General features: G+C 43.3%; 1 protein-coding gene across 1 annotated transcript in view; it reads right to left on the reverse strand.

The window, feature by feature from the left end:
• LOC118475843 (ATP synthase subunit alpha, mitochondrial) overlaps nucleotides 1-12,500 on the reverse strand; it is a 60,825-nt gene that overhangs the window by 22,566 nt on the left and 25,759 nt on the right. The window contains exon 1 of the mRNA XM_035963981.1: nucleotides 1-12,500. This exon is cut by the window's left edge and continues 22,566 nt beyond it; it is cut by the window's right edge and continues 25,759 nt beyond it. The gene's annotated coding sequence lies outside the window, so the exon portion shown is untranslated.

The raw sequence follows: 12,500 nt of genomic DNA on the forward strand, positions 1-12,500 counted from the left end.
CTTCTGCGAATCCCTACCATTACTGGACAAGAGTGGTGGACTCCCATCCCTGAAACCAGCAGACGGATCCAATACACATAAGACTTTTTTTCTCGGGAAATTCCGAATGTCATGCCCCACAAGTTAGTTGCCCAAGCGCTCCCTAGGAGGGCAGTCTACCACAAGATAGAGTTTGGGCCTGGAGCCAAAGCCCCAACCCCTCCATTTTTTGTTGAGCTCAGGAAAGAATTTAAGGAAGTCACATCGGCCCTCATCAAGAGGAATCTGATCTCGCTTTGATTCATCCGTTGCGCGGCGGGACCCACCACTCTCTGTAATTTCCCAGTTCCCCATCGTATCATATCAGGTTTAGGGGCTACCTGGGATAGATGAGTTTATTTGTGGTGCTACTACTTTACTTTTTCTGAGTGAATAACGTGAGTGAGTAAGCAAGAAGTGTTAGCCTTCCCCATTGCAAAGAATTCCTCGCAACAAGACGGATTTCTTCTTTCCAGAGCAGTAGTGGAAGTGTTCGTATTTCTTTCAAAGTGCCAGAATCCAAGTGGCAAGGAAAAGCTTTATTTGCATAATGAATCGTGATATAAAGAGGATTGGAAGTGCCGTGGTTCAGGTTGCGGAGCGGTGATACGACTTTTCCATATCAAAGATTCGACTCGAAAACCTTATGAACCTGTTTTCCTTACTTCAACTAGGTTTCTTCTTCCTTTTATCCATAGGAGGCAAGGATAGCAAGGGTAACAAAACAGATTAAGCAATCAAACGGATGTGCGAAGGAAAGTAGGACTTTTGACTATGGCTGGCATAAAAAGTTCACTTTGATCGTACACTCTACTAGGCAAAACTGGTGTGAGTGGTTTTTACTATGGGGGGCATAAACAGTTGAATATGGAGAGTCGGCTGAGTTTAGGACAAAAAGACAAGGCGTAGTCTTTTGAGTCTGATCAGTCTAGTGTTGCCTATGTTGGGTAGGAAATAAAAGAATCAAAGCCCTCGACGTTAGCAGTTCTTAGCGGGACTCGACGTTCCTAACAGCTGTTGAGCTCTCGAAGTATGAGATCCTGAATGCATCCTCTTTCTTTCCACTTCATCTTGGGAATCTGGAATGGTTGTTTATGGCTGGGTGTGACAGATCAGACTGAGTTTAGAATCAGACTTTCTATCTATCTATCTAGCTGTATTGCCACTCCAACGGTTCTTTTTCTTTGATTATGCCCCGTATCTCTCTGAGCCTATTTGATCTATTTGCTATATCTAAGTTCGAGTGTGAAGTTCGCTCCGGTTGAAGTGTAGGGCTTCCTAATTCCTGCTTCGTCCTCCTATGAATGCACTAGTATAGAAGGTTGGCCCGTCACCGTATACCATCGTAAGATGAACTGGAAATTCGTAGTTTCAACCAGTTACACAAAATAGGCAAGTTGAGGTTTGTTCAGCGTGTGTTGCCTCCAACTATAACGAGGCCCTTTGACTTGAGGTACGATCTTACCTCTTAACGCGCTTTCCTGCTAGAAGAAGTGAGGGTGATGTCCAATGACCTGTTGAAGAAGCTTGCTGTGTAGATAGGTTTCGTGAACCTAATGTAGAACCTGTAAACGAAAGACTAGAGTCCCGGAACCGCTGCCATTCAAAAAGCTATCAATCTGATTCGAAATACCAAGGTTCGAAGACCTCTGGCTTTGATTGTGTGCCCTTTCTTGTTCCTAAGGATTTCTAACCAGACCTTACCTTAGGCGGACGTATACTCAATTATCAATAAGACTAAATCGTGATCGACCCGCCATCATCTCTTGCCTGAACTGACTTACCAGTCACAGGGCCGAGAACACATGATCGAGGGAAATTTCTTTCATCACTACGAAAACTGGTTTTGCTGATTGACAAAACGGATCTCTTCCCTGTGAGCCGCCTTTAGGAAAACTGCACCAAAGATGTGTCTTTGTTCGGTTCAGATCAACAAAGCATTTGCTAATACCAGTCTGAAGGCAACGCTATGCAGCTCCATTTCCTCTTAAAGTGAATGGCCTTCCTATTATATCGAATATTTGGAGTTGCGGAGTTTTTCATAGAATGGGGTGTAGGCAAATACCAACGTCGGTGATTATAGGGAAATAGATGCTTTCTTACTTATGTTCTATACTAGCACATCAGCACCTACCTTTTCTCATTGCTTCGTGAGGGTAGACAATTGCCTGACTCGTACGTAACTGGGCCTGTTGTTTTCTAGTGCTTGATAGTCTGTAGTGTAGTCTATGAAAAGAAAGAAGTCACTTGTTCACAAGCCAAGAGTTCCATTGACTCCTCTCTTATCTACGTTCATGCTTACTTAACCAGTAGTGAATGGAATAAAGTAAGAAGTCTTTCCACACTCGTAACCTGTAATTAATGGGAGTCGGTACAGATTGGGTGTAGTGAAGAATGGAACCCCCTACTCTGACTTGGTCTAGTGAATGTCAGTCCGTACTCATACTCGGTCTAGTGAATGATAGGTAGGTAACAGTGAAGTAGTCGGCGCACCGAGAAGCACACGATCTAATCTACTCTTATTGTCAGTCTCTCCAGAAAGAAGAAGCACACCCTTGCCTTTATTCTCTTCTATGTTCTTGTCTCTAGTGTGGAGTTTTTCCTGTCATATCTCTGAACTGGACTACCAAAACATCTACACTGCATCAAGCCACGTTGTAAGAACCTCGACTAAGACTAAGAAAGGAAACATCCTATAAAGCTCTTGCTGGGTGATTGTTCAGGCTTCTTCCGGTGGATTGGTATTGGTAGAGTTTGTTTGCCGTATCTACACAGGTAGAGAACCTTGTTTCATAGGTTGGGCCTATAAATAGATAAGCGCGAGAGTACTTTACCGGTACCGGTTTAAAGGCATTATTCACTCAATTCTGCATTATTTCTTCTGGCAGCAGGTTATCTTTCTGCAACGCCCAAACAAAGGTGGAACACGTACCCAGAGATCCGAAAAGCTACTTCTCAAGAGTCCACTAAACCACTTGTCCCAGGCGCGGGCTAAATCACTCTGGAACTGGAATCGCCCGGCGCGAATCAAGTAGTCGTTATGTTTGGGATTCAAGGCAAGCTGGAATCAGAATCTGCAGGAAGACAGGGAGGATCTGGAGCCCATGTAGGTACGGCCTAAGCTGAGCTGCTAGCGGCATCAACTCTTTTCCCCGCAAATAAGAAAAGTAAACATTCCCTCCCTAGCCTACCCGCCCTTTATTTAAGTGGAAACAACCACTATAGGCTACTTAGACTAAAATAAAAAATAGGGGCCCTTCTCTAAGTCTAAGAAGGAAGCAGCATTACTTCATTTTTTTTACCAAGGAATGGACTCACTTTCCACTCCTTGAGCCTGCCATTGAAATGAAAACAGACTTTAGGGACTCGTTTTCGAAACGATCCGGTACCAAATTCCATGCTAAAAGCGGTAATCAGATGCCGTTACCTCTTTCTCTCTTTCTTTCTACTGGCCATAGTCATCTCGATTCTCACTCCATACCATACGACAATATCTATTTGACACAAGACATGACATGATCTGGCGGATCAGAACAGAAATGGGTTTAGCCTTCTCCCACTCCGGATTTGCGTATTCCCTCGGGAAAATGGGGTAGGCTACTTTTGAGTGAGATGCGGTTTTCTCAAAAGCAATCCATCGTTTCGAGGGTGCCGGGCTATGGTTCAGTTCGAGTCTAGTTTCCTGAAAATATTCCGTGGTTTTGGCCCAAGGAAAGGAGTAGTGACGGAGTTCATTCATTAGCAAGGATCGGACCCATTCCAGCTTAGAACTTACCACTAGACTCTTGGAATAGGAAATTGGCTTTCCCGAGAAGGGGACTAGCACTTGATTTCGTTGCCTAATAGAATCCCATTCACTCTTGACTCTTGGAATGAGTCCGGTGGAAAGTAAAGTAGGAAGGAGGGGCGAAATTCAGTTGTGTTGGACTAGATTCGAGAAATGCATAATCAAAGCATTTTCCGTTCTTCAGCCAGCCATGCCTGGAATCCATCGTTGTGCCAAGAAATAGTGCAACTTTTTCCACTAGGTGAGATGCACTTTTGGCCCATAGCGAGATAGGATAGAAGTTTTCAGATCAGCTCCCAATGAGATTAGTAGAATCTAATGAGGAGAATCAAAAGAGAGGTTGCCATAGCAGTCAGTGGTTTTGCCTGGGACAGACGTGGCGCACTTGATTGACCTTGCTTCCGGACTAGCTTCTCTTTTCATACCTGGCACGGCAGATTGAGTGAGTGAGTCCACTGTTTACGTTACAACTAGCAGTAGCGTGTCAATTCTAGTCAGAAAAAAAGCTTTCCATTGATTCATGATAGTGCCGTGCCGTGCCGTACTCAACTGGTATCAAAAGTGAGAAATAGGCGATATTCTCCTAAAGAAAGGACGGTTGGATTTTATTTAGACAGATTATAAGAAACCTTTTTGGATCCTTAGCGAAACATCCCTTATTATTAAATGCATATGGGCTTGACTTGATGGTTTTTGATGAAGTCGGTTCCCACTTTTCCAGTCAGGTTGGGAGACTTTTTTAGGGAATTGACTCGTGTTTGACTTGATCTGTCCACTTTGCATTACTCTCTTTTTTCGAGCATTACTTTCTTTGTTCAACTCATAAGTGGAGTGTGTACGACTCCGAGAACAGTGATCGAATAACCAACCTCTTTCCTTGCGTGTTCATTTTCTTTCCTTGCTCTACTTTTTGGCGAGAAAAGAAGAGCGAAGTAAAACAATGAGTACCTGCCCTATAGGCAGCAAAAGCCCTCAATCTTTTTTTCTTTTTTCTATTTGACCACCATTTTTTTCTTATTTCAACGCTTCTTCATAAAAACGACTTTCATCAGTCCGACATTAGAAGGAAAAGAACGATGAAAGATTCCAACTTACTTCACTCAAAGAGTAGAAGCTTCATCCTCCTAGCGAGCCGAGCCAGCCGAACTCAACCTTTTCTTATCTAGAACTGCCAACAGTGGAAAGCATACCACATTATCTCCATTCCATACTGAGTCCACAGCCCAGGGCTTTCTTTAATAGCGGCTATCCCCCGGAGAATCCTTGCATTTTGTTGAAAGGAAGCCTCCTCGGCATGATTTGCACGACCGAGGTCTTACTCTTTCGTTATGCTTTAACATTTCTATTTTATATGTTATTGGATATTTCAGTTAATTACTTTCATTCCCGAGGCTGGATTTCCTTACTCAATGGAGAGCGAAGCTCCCCTCAATTCTGGCCAGGATTCAAAGACCTATTCGGGCCTAGCCCTCCTTTTCTTTCTTTGTGAGGTGTCGACAGAACTCACTTCAGAGATAGAGTGGCGGGTACTTCTGGGTCGTATTCTCGCTCAGGGAAAGCTACACTATAGGAAGTCAGGAAGTCAAACAACGGAAGCAGGTCTGGCGTATCGGATCAATCTGCGACTGGCCTTTTATTCATAACATTAGTAGTTACTCATTGGGTGCCATCAGATGAACGAACTAGTTTTCCACAGAAGAGGATTTGAGGTAGGGCTGCTAGAGAAACTGACAAGGAAATCACAAGAAATAGAGATGCTTCACGCCCAGCCAATCTTGAAAGCTTGTACAGAGATCCAGAATTGCATCTTCAGAAGAATAATAAGCTAAGCGTCGCGTCGAATCTGGACTGGAAAGTCTCTAGAAGGATTTGCACTCCTACACTGCCTTATCAACGGATTCCTGAGAGAAGGGGCCGGGCTATTCATTCCTTCGAGGTGCCGCAGTAAAGGTAGACTAGCTTATTGGGCAAAAAGGTGCCGTACTTCTCAATTGTGAGACTAGAGCTTGATCCTCTCTTACGAGATTTCTAGTTCGAGATTTCGAGTTTCCTGAAAAGAAAGCGAAGAAAGAGTTCTGTATTGAAGATGTCAACTGCCAACTGCGTGCTTTCCCCAATTCTTCTCTTACGAAATGGATCGTTGATTCCTACCACTGATGGATTTATGCCGACCTTACCTTACCTTAAAAGGAGAAGGAACGGGGCTTCCAGAGTCTGAAATGCAACTTCCAATTGACATAGAATAGAATGATCCAACGAACCCATACTCGTACTCGGGAAGGCCAGCTGGAAATGCAGTGCAGTAAAGTAAGTAATTCAGTAAGTAATGCACTCAGTGCCAGTGCCGGTTAAGGGTCTATTGCCAGTGCTAGCGGAAAGAACCGGGCTATGCGCAGTGGAATAGAAAAACGAATATCAGGATTTCATAGAAACTAATGGAAAAGATGGAAATAATACCGAACTCTTCTATTGATTTATGGCTCAGGGCAGGTGTAACTTAGTGTGATAGTCTAGTTTGTTTCATTTAGGAGTGCGTATAAGTGAGCTTGGTACCATTCCATCTTCTTAGCTGTAGGCTTATTGCTAAGGATCGAGTGTGGACAGAAAGGTTTGATGATCTAGGTCATTAGTCTCCGGTTTCTCTTTATGTGTTTGTTCGTCTATTATAGTATATACGACAGATTCATAGCTTCTCAGATCTTTATGCGGGCGCATACATCTCGAATCCCTCACCTAAGAAGGAAAGCGATAGCCATCCATTTCTTATCCTTCGGCCAGGCCGGATCTAGATTAGTGACCTTGCTTCTTGACTTTCCCCTGCTTGTTCAAATCATGATATCCTTGCCCTGTAGGCATCCCTCATACGATCCGATCTACTTTGATTGTTTCATAGCATAGGTTTGTTTACAAGAAGTGGTAGCTTTCTGTGTTCCTAGCTTGATGGCTTTTCTTACATTCCTATTTCCACATTCCTATATTTCCTTTATTTTCAGGTCTGGCACTGGGCATAAGTTTTTGGTCGGCGGGAAGATACACCCAGCACATATGTTTTAGGTCAGAGTCCCATCCTACATTGACTATTTCCACACTTTATAGAAAGCATTTGGTACATTGGGCAACCCGTTTGATCACACAAGAGATGAAATGGAATTATTCTTGGCATATTTCCTATCATTTCACTACCGAGATCTGATCAATAGGAGGGCTCACCCGGGTTCTAGTTCAATCACTCCAATCCATCTTTTCTTTTCTCGGGCCAAGATGCAATAGTTTACCGGTCTAGTTCGTTTTCCCGAGAACCTACCTGCCCTAAGCGAAGAATGCCTATTCTGGACCAATTTCTAAGGGAAGAAGAGAAGGTTTGGCACCTGCTTCGGAGAAATGGTTTCTAAGTACTGGGATCCAACCAGTTTGCTTTTTCTGACAGCACCTGGGAAAGAAGTATTCATTGAACAAGAACAAGGATCTACTAGTCCAACTTTCATTCCAATCTCTATTCCTATCATCTCGCTTTTTCGGACAAGTTTTCTTCTTAACACAGGAGAACAGGAGATGCAATGTCGTTAGGGCCTTCTCGGTCTCCCCAACTAGGGGAAACCTCAAAGCAAACATCCTTCTTCGGACAAGAACTGGCCCATCTGCATCGAACTATTCGAAATCTTGAATCCCATTTCCCTAATCAAAAGGGAGGGAAGGCACTTATAGCAAAGCAGGTACGAGATATCGTTTCTACCAAAACCATGCTATCTACCAGCACCATTCTTGGCAATTGAGAGAAGAAGCAGTCTACCGGAGCGAGAGAACGAACCTAGCGTTTTGAGCCCTTGGAAAACATCATTGATATATGCTAACCCGGAGATTTCTTGGTTCATCATGCTATTGCAGAAGGTTTGCATGCAACTACATTGATTTTAGTAAAGGGTGCTTTAGATGCACTTTTTTAAAATCGATTAGCTTTCCGGAAATTTGACGTAGATTCAGAAGTGGAACAGGACTAGTTAGTGCTCAGGTTTGCCCGTCAACTAAAAGCAAGCAAGCTGTTTGGTAGATCGGCGTATTTCAAGGATCGGATCGGCGTATTGAAACAGAGATCTCTGGTGCTGGTTAGATCCCAAGCGTGCCATCGGATTCTTTAGTTTAGCCACTAGGCGAGAGGGACTTTTCGAATCAACCATCGACTCTCCTGATCTCCTGAGGGAAAATAGGGTTGCCTAATTAGTTGTGGCCCTAAGGGAAATCCACTTTTTCTTCTTGGGTATCGAGGGCAAATCCGGTTGTTGAGTGAACTCGTGAATCAAACAAAACCCTTCTTCTCGAACTGCTAGTGACCTACCGGACTTAGAACCTGGCCTGGCTTTCGAGAGGAGAGTGAAGTGGAAGCATGAGTGCTTACACGAACGGAAGGAAGTAGAAGTAAGCAAGCCATATTTCGACCCGCTTCATTGAACCTTAGAATGGCAAGTGCTCTTCCTGATGAAGCCCGGAAAAACGATCTGTAGCGACAAGCAAGAAAACAAACCTCTTTTCTGATGAAAGTGATTATGGCTGCTATGTCTCCTACCTTGCTATCGAGAATGGCATTTCCATTCCGGAAGAATGAGAGAGAGGGAGTCTTCAACCAACTTCCTTGTTTTCTTATCCGGGCTTAAACCAGAAACGAAGGATCCTTACCTGCCACTACCATAACTTTACTTAACTTAACTGCTCTTGTCAGCTAAAATATATAGGACTCTTCTAAAGCAAGGAACACTTCACCATCACCTGCATCCCATCAAGCAAGGCCTAAACGAACGCACCAGTACAACTACATTAACTGCTCTTGTACAAAAGGCAGAAAGAAACCTCTCTACTCAAGCACTAGGCTATACACTGTAAAACTAGACACACTCTTATCCTTTCAGGCAGTGATACCACTTCTCTGCAAGGCCAAAAGGAAGGTATGAAGCAGGGTTGTTATTTAGGAGTAGGAGGATGAAGAAGAAGTTGTTTTTGTTAGATTTAGGAAATAGGAAGAAAGCAGATGCTGGATCCGAAGCAGGTTGCTATTGGAGCTAGAGGAAGAAGAAGAAGAAAGCAGGAAGAAGAACAATAAAGTTGTTATTTGTTTTATTTAGGAAGCTGGTTTTATTAAGGAAGTAGTAGCAACCACTCCTCTTTTCATTAGGTTATACCAATCACCCATACCAGATACGAAGGAAGCTGTACCTGTACCAATTCCCTGCAAGGCATCTTCAAAACCTAGCAACAAAAACCAATACCAGCCCCGCACCTTCACCAAAACCCATTCTTCTCAAGGAAGGTTCCTGTACCTTTCCATTACTAGTAAAAAGATAGCTATAATGATAGCACTTCCCTTCAAGGAACCAACCATTAACAATACCTGTACCAATACTTATCAAGCTTGTAAAGCTAGGATAAATGATGCCACGCTTCTTCCCTTCCCTGAACGATCCATTACAGGCTACCACTACTGGCTACCTTTACTTTAAAGCACTGTACTAGACTAGAGTAGACTTCCAAAACAGTTCCTACTGATCCGTATACCAATACCTTACTTTTAAGAAACGAAAGTGCAACGGCTTTCGAGTAATAAAGAACCTACTTTGCCAGCCTTGAGAAGGGAATGACCCTAGAGCCCAAGCAAACCATCTACGCAAGGCCGAAAACCCGCCAATCAAACCGCTAAAGCAAATGGGCAAGAAGGTTGAGCTGATGTAAATAGTAAAGGTCGGAAGCTCTAGCTTATGAAGACTCATGTTTTGTCTTGCCTGTGTCAGCTTCCATCTCCCGATGTTGCTACTCGTATCCATTCCTCCGTCTATAAACGACGTAAAAAAGAAGTACCATTCTTTCTCAATACTAGATTCCCTTATCCAGTGCAAGATGAAGGGATTTAGTGCTCGGAGGGCAGAACCTGTCTGTCAATTGGGCCCGATCTAGCTAATAAGAAGCATCAATAGAATGGAGTGGAGAACGCATAGACTCACATCCCCAGCCTTACAGTAGACAAGGTTGTCGGATCCACGGCTCTGCTATTGGAAGCACTACAACGGATATCATACTTCATGGGCGAGGGGAGGATGAGTATGACAGGCCGATACCAACTAGAATTCAAATCTGTATGCCAAGAGTTTGATCAACTTATTCAGGTGGCCAGAGAGGATTCTTCGAACAATTGCTATTTCATTCCATTGGCTAGGAATCGTAGGTATTGGCGTACGTATATTCGCTCGTGTCTCGTAGGAAAGTCTATCGATGAAGGGAAGCACCCTCGCCCAAGGAAAAGGATGCACTTTCGAAAGCAGGCTCGAACAGGTGAGTTGGTTGAGCAGAGAGGCAAGTCAGTAAGTCCAACCTTCATTGTTGAAGGAACTGCGGGTTAAAGGAAGAACAGTAGGGAGTGAAGGGCCAGTGGTTTTCTGTGGGTTGGTTTCGAGGAAGTGTGAGGCCCAGGCAGGGTATCGTATCACGAACGGGGTTCATCGAAGAAAGGAAACTTTCTTGGCAAAGGCAACTCCATAAATGAATATTCTAGTTATAGAGCTTGGGAGGAATTCCCAGATATCACATATAGTAAGTAAGGACAACCAGGAAGGATGGCAATCCAGTACTTGACAACGATTTAGAGGGGAAGGGCATGTTTCTTATCAATCGCGAATTGCATTTCAAGATCCAACGCTGAATCGACCAGGCCCTCGGAGGGAAATACATTTAGAACCTTCGGTTAGGGAGCCAGTTAGGATAAACCCCTCTGATCGATGAGATATCGAAAGAAAAGCAAAGAAGCGAACCCACTTTCATTACATTTTACAGAGAACGGATTACTAGCGAGGCTGAGTCGAAAGACGAAGGACATACTTCAAGCAGGGTTTCTAGGGTTAGAGAAAAGAATATCCCTCGGATCAGATAGATAGGATAAATCCGGCTAAGGAAGATTGGGCCTACCCAGATTAGGAAGAATTGGACAAAGCAGCTGCTCGGGCTAAGGTACAGTGTTCTTCAATGGGCCCCGCTTCAGTTCTGGTTGCTGAAAGCAGGAAGCTGGATCGGAACTAGGAAATCTAGGATGGGCATGCACTACCTTACCTTTCAATCAACTCCTGTATCACCTATGGGGATTGGAGAATGCCTTGCAATGAATTACGGATCCTTCATGGCCTCCAGAGGAGCCTCTAATGACCTCCCCCTTCTCGAAAGATATGTAGAAACAGAAAATTGAATAGAAGAGGAGAGCAGCATGTTTCTCCGGTATCTATACTATACTATATATTACAGCAATTGTTCGCCGTTTCCACTGCGGCCCACTTTAATGAAGAAGGGCTGTGAACTAAATTCGAATTTAGGAAAACAGTTTGCCAACCTTGTCATACCTGATATAGGACTGCTATTAATCTAATTATATAAATATATCGACTACTGACGGAAGAAAGCGGATCGGCTGTATTGTATCGATCTTGACCGAAGGGGAGCGGAGCGGTCTTTAACTTAATTCGTAAGAGGAAAACGACTGTCTCTACCATAGGAAAGGAAATGGGATTCAAAATGGCCACACCCACAAAGTAACATACACGACAATTCTATAATTCTTCGTCCTTTTTCTTGAGATAACGCGGAAAAGTATCTTTTTGCTATGGCGTATGATTTGATACTTGCCAACACGGAATAGAGACTCGCACTTGGGAACTCTTAGGAGTGGTTCTAATGTTAGTCAGATTTACTTCTTCCTAACGCGACGAGCAGATCAGAAGTATTTCAAGGATTGTAAGGGTGATACCTGGAGAGAGTGTAGCAACCCAACATAGATTTTTAGTACTCTATCTTAGTATTAAGAGATGGAAGAGAAGGAGCAAGGGAGCCTAGGATTAGGTGGTGGAATTGGAAAGGGGATAAGCAAGTTATGTTTAAAGAGAAAATAATTAATGAGACGGAGTGGAAGTTAGGTGAGGATGCTAACTCAATGTAGAATGAGATGGCTCATTGTATCAGTATCACGTCAGTGGCAAAAGAAGTTTTAGGTGAATCGAGAGGAAAGGAAACAGACTGACCGAACAAAAATAAACCTTTCATCTTTCTATTATATATATAAATATGAGGAGTCTATATATATAAATATGATGAGTCATGATTGGGTCGACCCAATCATGACTATGGGACCTTTTCTCGAGAAATGCTTTTTTTCTCGTTTAGTACTTTACTTGTGTAAACTCTCTCTTTTTCTTTTCTTAGAGAAGCGCAGGATTCCCTTTCTTCCCGGAACACTAATACAATCGCACTTTCTTCCTTGTCCCGCTAACCTATTATTTTTTTTAAGACAGAATTTTTAGCTTGAACTATCAATACTAGCCTAATTGATTGCTGGAATGGAACTTGATGTAACTGGCAGGGACCGCTTATATAGAACGCTTGTAGGGAACCGGAAACCAACCTGCTCTGCTAGGGAAACGACCCCGGAGACCAGCCTGATAGACTATATCTATGAACTTCGAATAAGTCCCTACTTTCCTATCCTAATAAGGGTACTGGCTCGCGAATGGCCCTACAAAATGACTCTCCTAAAATCAATGTCTGGAAGTCCTTTTAAGATAGGTTAATATAAGATATGCTATGCTTAACACTTAGGCTTAGCAAGAGGGACTGGCGCGTGAGACCGAGATCGCCATAGATTGATTGTGCAGGCAGGTAATACTCATTTTAA

The sequence above is a fragment of the Zea mays genome, unplaced genomic scaffold, assembly GCF_902167145.1.
Source record: "Zea mays cultivar B73 unplaced genomic scaffold, Zm-B73-REFERENCE-NAM-5.0 scaffold_72, whole genome shotgun sequence".
Classification (NCBI taxonomy): Eukaryota; Viridiplantae; Streptophyta; class Magnoliopsida; order Poales; family Poaceae; genus Zea; species Zea mays.